Genomic DNA, 7,903 nt, shown 5'->3' on the forward strand with positions numbered 1-7,903 from the left:
CGACGGCGGAGAAGACGATGTCCGCGGCCGGCGTGAAGACGGCGTCGGAGAGGTCGCGGCAGCTAAGCGCTTCGTCGCCGGCGTCGACGAGGGCTAGCGGTGACGCTAGGGTTTGTGCGAGAGTGGAAGAAAGGATAATGACTGCGGTGAGGCGTGTATTTATAGAGACAGGGACAACATAGTGTTATTACACAGGTGCCCTGGCGATTCACATCTGAAGGACACGTGGCCATCATGCAACATATCGGAGGTTGTTCCACGTTCCCACGCACGCCTGGATTGTCGGGTGGTCGTTCCCACTTCTCCGGGTTTCAGGTGAAGGAATTAGCATTGAAAACAGACTTAATGTTTGTCTTTGTATCTTCTGCTGACAAGAACGCAGAGAGGACATTCGACAGTTTCAAGAGAATGCATATGATTTGGACAGATAGAGTTTGAGATAGAAAGCATAGAGAGGTTAGGGTCCGATCACATTCACTTAGTTCAAAAGATTCAACAAGAAGACATAGCTATAAGTGAATGCTGTAGAGGACAGAACACTAGTATATATATATATATATATATATATATATATATATATATATATATATATATATATGAGAAAGACAATCAAATCAACATAGTGACGATAATCATGAAGACAAGTTGAAAATGAAGACAAACAAAATGTGAAGACATAGCAAATGTAACGCCTTAGGTAACACACTTCAAACAGAAGAATTTGGTGGTGGAATTACCCACCGTATAGGAAGTATTAGACCCAGACATGGCGCACAATTATCGTGGCGCTCCGAAGTCAAATTCCACATTAATGTATTCACACTTAGAATGTAAGTCTTCATTGATTGAAGATATACTTTACTTCGTGTGTTGCACATCTAAGTCATCAATATGCATAAGTGTTAGGATGTGTGCCTGATCACAAGACATTTGAGGATTCCAAGATATTTAGCTCACACCGTAACTTGCAAAATCTCTTCTCATCCAAGGGCTTGGTGAAGATATCTGCCAATTGCTCTTCAATGTTGACGTGTATGATATCAATATCTTCCTTCACAACATGATCTCTGAGAAAGTGATGACGAATTTCAATGTGCTTTGTCTTCGAGTGCTGAACTGGGTTGTTGGCAATCTTGATGGCGCTTTCGTTGTCGCAGTAGAGTGGCACTTGCTTCAGATGAATGCCATAGTCTTTGAGTGTTTGCTTCATCCACAGAAGCTGAGCGCAGCAAGATCCAGCAGCAATGTATTCAGATTCAGCAGTGGAGAGAGATACACAGTTCTGCTTCTTTGAAGACCAACATACAAGTGATCGTCCCAGAAAATGACATGTGCCTGATGTAGACTTGCGATCCACCTTGTCACCAGCATAATCAGCATCCGAGAATCCAACCAGATCAAACTCTGAGCCCTTTGGATACCATAATCCTAGTGTTGGGGTGTAAGCCAAATATCGAAGAATTCGCTTCACAGCTAAGTGATGTGATTCCTTTGGTGCCGCTTGGAATCGAGCACACATGCAAACACTAAGCATAATATCTGGCCTAGATGCACATAGATAAAGTAAAGAACCAATCATGGAGCGGTATACCTTTTGATCGAACTCTTTACCATTGTCGTCGGGACCCAGATGATGTTTGGCTGGCATTGGCGTCGTGAAGCCTTTGCAGTCTTGCATCCCAAATTTCTTCAGGCAATCTTTGAGGTACTTCTCTTGAGATATGAAGATGCCGTTGCGTTGCTGACGTATTTGAAGACCAAGGAAGAACTTCAGCTCACCCATCATGGACATCTGATATTGCTCTTGCATCATATATCCAAACTCTTCACTGTATTTCTGATTGGTGCAGCCGAAGATAATGTCATCCACATATATTTGGCACACAAACAGTTCACCATCATATGTCTTCGTGAAGAGAGTGGGGTCGAGGGAACCAGGTTTGAAGCCTTTGCTCTTCAGGAAGTCTTTGAGTGTGTCATACCAAGCCCGAGGGGCTTGTTTGAGGCCATACAGTGCCTTGTTGAGCTTGTACACCATGTCAGGATGTTTTGGATCTTCAAAGCCAGGCGGTTGTGCAACATACACTTCTTCTTCAATCTTGCCATTGAGAAAAGCGCTCTTCACATCCATTTGATATAGAAGAATGTTATGATGATTTGCATAGGCCAGCAGTATGCGTATGGCTTCAAGTCTAGCCACAGGAGCAAATGTTTCATCGAAGTCAATCCCTTCAACTTGAGTGTATCCTTGAGCAACGAGACGAGCTTTGTTTTTGACAACTTGACCATGCTCATCTTGCTTGTTGCGATATATCCATTTGGTGCCTATTATATTGTGCTTGCGAGGATCAGGACGCTTAACCAGTTCCCATACATTATTTAGCTCAAACTGTTGAAGCTCTTCTTGCATAGCTTGAATCCATTCAGGTTCCATGAAGGCTTCTTCAACTTTCTTGGGTTCAGATATTGAGACGAATGCGAAGTGCCCACAGAAATTTGCTAGCTGTGTTGCCCTTGAACGAGTGAGTGGACCTAGTGCATTGATGCTATCAATTATTCTCTCAATCTGTACTTCATTTGCAACACGAGGATGTACAGGACGAAGATTTTGCTCTTGCTGATCATTGTCATCATTAGAAGGAATGTCTTCAAGCTGAGCATTGTCTTCAGGTTGATCATTGTCTTCAGGTTGATCAGGTGCGGAGATGATAAGTTCCTCTTCAGGCTGAGCTTTAGAAGGTATGATTTCTCCAGTTCCCATAAGTTTGATTGATTCACTGGATGGAACTTCATCTAGCACATTTGGCAGGTGCTCTCTTTGCGAGCCGTTAGTCTCATTGAACCGCACATCCACTGTTTCAACCACTTTATAGTGAAAAAGGTTGAAGACTCTGTAGGAGTGCGAATCCTTTCCATATCCAAGCATAAAGCCTTCATGTGCTTTTGGTGCACATTTTGAAGTGTGATGTGGATCCTTGATCCAGCACCTGGCACCAAAGACTCTGAAGTAACTGACATTTGGCTTCTTGCCAGTGAGGAGCTCATAGGATGTCTTGTTCAGAAGCTTGTGAAGATAAACACGATTGATGATATGGCATGCAGTATCAATGGCTTCAGGCCAGAATTTTCTTGGAGTCTTGTATTCATCAAGCATCGTCCGAGCCATCTCAATAAGTGTTCTGTTCTTGCATTCGACGACGCCATTCTGCTGTGGCGTGTACGGAGCTGAGAATTCATGTGTGATGCCTAAAGTATCAAGATATGTATCCAGGCCAGTGTTCTTGAATTCAGTGCCATTGTCACTTCTGATGTGCTTTATCTTGACGCCATAGTTGTTCATTGCTCGATTGGCGAAGCGTCTGAAGACATCCTGCACTTCAGTCTTGTAGAGGATTATATGCACACAAGTATATCTTGAATAATCATCAACAATGACAAAGCCATAGAGACAAGAAGTAGTAGTAAGAGTTGAGTAATGAGTGGGACCAAAAAGGTCCATGTGGAGCAGTTCGAAGGGTTGAGTCGTTGTCATGATTGTCTTCGAGGGATGCTTGGCCCTCGTCATCTTTCTTGCTTCACAGGCACCGCATAAGTGATCCTTCTTGAACTTGACGCCCTCGATGCCTATGACATGCTTCTTCCCTGCAAGGGTGTGGAGGTTCCTCATGCCAGCATGCCCTAGCCTCCGATGCCAAAGCCAGCATTCAGAAGCTTTTGCTAGAAGACATACTGCAAGCTGTGGTCCTGCTGAGAAATCTACCACGTACAAATCATCTTTCCGATACCCTTCAAACACTAGAGACTTGTCAGATTCCATTAGAACAAGGCAACGATATTTTCCAAACATCACAATCATGTTTAAATCGCAAAGCATTGAGACAGACATTAAGTTGAAACCAAGGGATTCAACAAGCATGACTTTATCCATGTGTTGATCCTTTGAGATTGCAACTCTACCTAGACCCAATACCTTGCTTTTACCAGTGTCAGCAAATGTGATGTGACTTTTGTCAAATGGACGTAAGGTTGAGTCCATGAGAAGGCTTCGCTTGCCAGTCATGTGATTGGTACACCCACTATCAATAATCCATTCTGAAGCAGCTGGTGTCGTACCCTACAGTGCAGTTAGGGGGATAGGCTTCACGAAGAGAATTGTGAAGCAAAAACATTTGATGAGCCGGTGGATTATGAAAGCTTAGATCGAGATTAGGACTGATAGGGCAAGTAGCAAGCGACTCAGGAACAAAGTACATAATAAGACCATTTGGGCATTTGATCTTGCGCCCTACAAGATGTTTAAGGTCCCCAACAATAGCGTCAGACGATTTTGGTTTTTGGCTGGAGACCTTTCCCTGCAAAAGAGAGTTAAGCTTTCTTAGCCACCCACATCTTCAAGGGTGGCTTCGAAGCAATGAGTCTAAGTGCAGCATCTGAGAACTTTGGCTTTGGAGCCCTAGCAAAAAGTCTTGCAGGTGGACAATAGTACTCATAAGAATAAGTAGAATAGTTCTTGGTCTTATGAACATGGCGGTTTGATGAACCGCGCTCATATTCATAGGCCTGAGTATGGCTTCCCTGCAAAACATTTGCATTAGTGCGACTCAGGTGAGTCCTCTGTCTATATGAAGCCTTTGGGCCGTATGAAGCCTGTGGTCTGGGTTTTGTCTTCTTCACTTGTGTTGTCATGAAGACATTCACAGGAAGATTCTCCAAACACCTTTTCGGCACCCAGACCTTCTTCATAGGTGGCCCATTCCTGCAGTTAGTACCAATATACCTGGCAAACACTTCACCATTCTGGTTCTTAAACAGTTTATAGTTTGCATCAAAGGATTCATCAAGAACAATGGGATTAGCACAAGTGAAGCCAGATAGAGTGGATGGATCCACTAAAGGTCCCATTTGCAGCAACCCATGTGGTTTTGGGGTACTGCTCAGGTTTCCAGTAAGAGCCATCAGCATTCATTTTCCTTTTGAACCCAACACTGTCTTTCCTAGGGTTTCGGTTCAGGATCTGCCTCTTGAGGACATCACATAGTGTCTGATGTCCTTTGAGACTTTTGTACATCCCTATTTCAAGCAGTGTCTTCAACCTAGCATTCTCATTAGCAATAGCAGTGGTATCCTCGGCAGAGGGGTTAGTTACCACATCAACAGTTGAAGATATTGCAATAGTAGCAGCAGTAAAACATTCAGCAACAAAAGTAGAGTTATCACACTCAATGCATTTAAGACATGATGGTTCAAATCCTTCCTGAGCTGAACTGATCTGTTCGGCGTGAAGTGACTCATTTTCCTTTTGAAGATCTTCATGAGCCGCTCTCAATTTCTCAAGATCTTGCTTCCTTTGAAGATAATCATAGGAAAGCTTTTCATGAGTTGTTGAGAGCGTTTCATGACGACTTTCATGTTCCTCATACTTAACGTGAAGATTTTTTATGTCTTCAATTAAGGACTAAGATCGAGTCATTTCAGCGTCTAACAGATCATCGCTTTTGTCTAACAGTTTTTGAATATGTTCCATAGCTTTCTGTTGTTGAGTTGCAATTTTAGCAAGTGTTTTGTAGCTGGGTTTGGAACCACAATCAGAGTCATCGTCACTAGATGTTTGATAGTGAGTAGTGCGTGTGTTTATCTTGGCACCGCGTGCCATGAAACAGTAGGAAGGAGCGGAGTAGTACTTGTCATTTGCATCGGTGTCGGTGATGAAGTCATTGTCTTCAGTGTTGAAGATGGACTTGGCAACGTATGCTGTAGCCAGACTCGCAACGCCAGAATCCGACTCCTCCTCAGACTCCACCTCCGCCTCCTCAGAAGCGGACTCCTCCTCTGAATCCATTTCCTTGCCAACAAACGCACGAGCCTTGCCAGATGAGCTCTTCTTGTGTGATGAAGACTTTGAGGAAGACTTGGAAGAAGACTTTGAGTATTTCTTCTTCTTCTTGTCGTCAGAGTCATTGTAACACCCCGGATGTAACTTTCCCAATTTGTACTCCAACTCTTGTCGTTTCCGGTGTTAAGTTATATTTATTTCTCGGGTTTGGGTCTTTGTCTCCGTGTGTTGTTGTCTTTGTCATGCATCTCATATCATGTCATCATGTGCATTGCATTTGCATACGTGTTCATCTCATGCATTCGAGCATTTTCCCCGTTGTCCGTTTTGCATTCCGGCGCTTCGTTCTCCTCCGGTGGTCATTTCTACCTTTCTTTCGTGTGTGGGGATTAAACATTTCTGGATTGAACCGAGACTTGCCAAGCGGCCTTGGTTTACTACCGGTAGACCGCCTGTCAAGTTTCGTATCATTTGGACTTCATTTGATACTCCAACGGTTAACCGAGGGACCGAAAAGGCCTCGTGTGTGTTGCAGCCCAACACCCCTCCAATTTGGCCCAAAACCCACCAAACTCTGCTCCATGTCCTAGAGCGTTCGATCACGATCGCGTGGCCGAAAACCGCACCTCATTTGGACTCTCCTAGCTCCACTTATGCCTATAAATAGACCCCCAATTTTCGGATCTTCTCCTCCCACGAAACCCTAAAAAATCCCCTCGCGCCGGCCGGACATTGTCCGACCCGGCCGGACGCGTCCACCGCCGCCACCACATCACCCCGACGAATCAGGGGCCGCCACCTCAGCCGTGCCACCCCTCCGGCCCAGTCGGACGCCGCCACCTCAGCGCGCCTCCTCTCTCTCTCCTTTCACGCCACCGCCGGCCCGCGGAGCCCAGGGCAGGCCGCCCGGGCCCCGATCCGCTCCGCCACCGCACGGTCGCCGCAAGCGCGCGCCGCCGCCCCGCGCCTGGTCGGCCTTGCCGCCTCGGCCGCCCCGTGCCACCTCGGGCGCCCCGCGCCGTCGCAGGCTCCGGTCGCCGCCGGAGTTGCCCACCGGCCACGGCGAGCCACCCCGCCGTCCTCCACCGCGCCTCCTCGCCATGGTCGCCTCTCCGCCCGGCCGCCGACATCGCCGTCCGGCGAGCTCCTCCAGCCGGCGAGATTTCCTCTCCGGCGAGCTCCTCGACGAGCGCGCCCCCGCCGGCCACCTCTCCGTCGTCTTCTCCGGCGTACTCCGGCGAGATCCCGAAGATTGGATCAGATCCACCAATCCCGCGATCCAAACGTCCCCCCTCATTCCGGATCTCGTCGTCCCGCACCACCTCATCCCGCGTTGACTTTTCGCGGAGGTAAAAATTCCACTAAGTCCCGGAGATTGCAGATCCATGTTGCCCTGTTCGAGGCCTCGTAACTTTGCATCCGTAGCTCCGATTCATGCATATAGCATATCAAAATGTTCGTCTCGACGAGTACATCATTTCATTCCATTGCATCATTTGCATTTGAGTTCATCTTGATGCCCGAAATGCTGTTAGAAGGAGGCTTCGTGAGTTAATTGTCAGATCTGCTAGTTCATCTTAGACTTTTGTCATTTTTGCCATGATTATTGTGTGCATGACATGCCTGTGAGTTCTTCATATGTTTTGTTAAGAATTTTGTCTTCTTTCCAGAGGTGTAACCCATGCATTTTTAGGATGTGTGTGGTGACTTGTGCAAGCTTGCAAAGTGATGCACCCAGTGAATCTGTTTTCAGGGACTTAGTAGTTTTCACTAAGTCTGGGATTATTTAGTTCATGATGCCATATGTTCAGCTTGTTTCCTAGTGATCCGTGCCTCTTTTGAGGATGATCAGTAAAGGAGTTTTGTTAATCATGTTATGCTCTATCCATCCGTGTCTTTACTTGCAATTATGGAGCATCCTAGCTTGAGTCAATCGAGCTCTACTTTTGCTTCGTTGTGAATCTGCAGATCGTCAACTTGTTTGCGATTTTGCCGATGTTATTGTAGTTGATCCGTGCACGCTATGCCATTGTTCTCGCCATGTCTAGCTTGTATTTTGTGCCTTCTTAT

Source organism: Triticum aestivum, chromosome 2A (genome assembly GCF_018294505.1).
Source record: "Triticum aestivum cultivar Chinese Spring chromosome 2A, IWGSC CS RefSeq v2.1, whole genome shotgun sequence".
NCBI classification, from domain to species: domain Eukaryota; kingdom Viridiplantae; phylum Streptophyta; class Magnoliopsida; order Poales; family Poaceae; genus Triticum; species Triticum aestivum.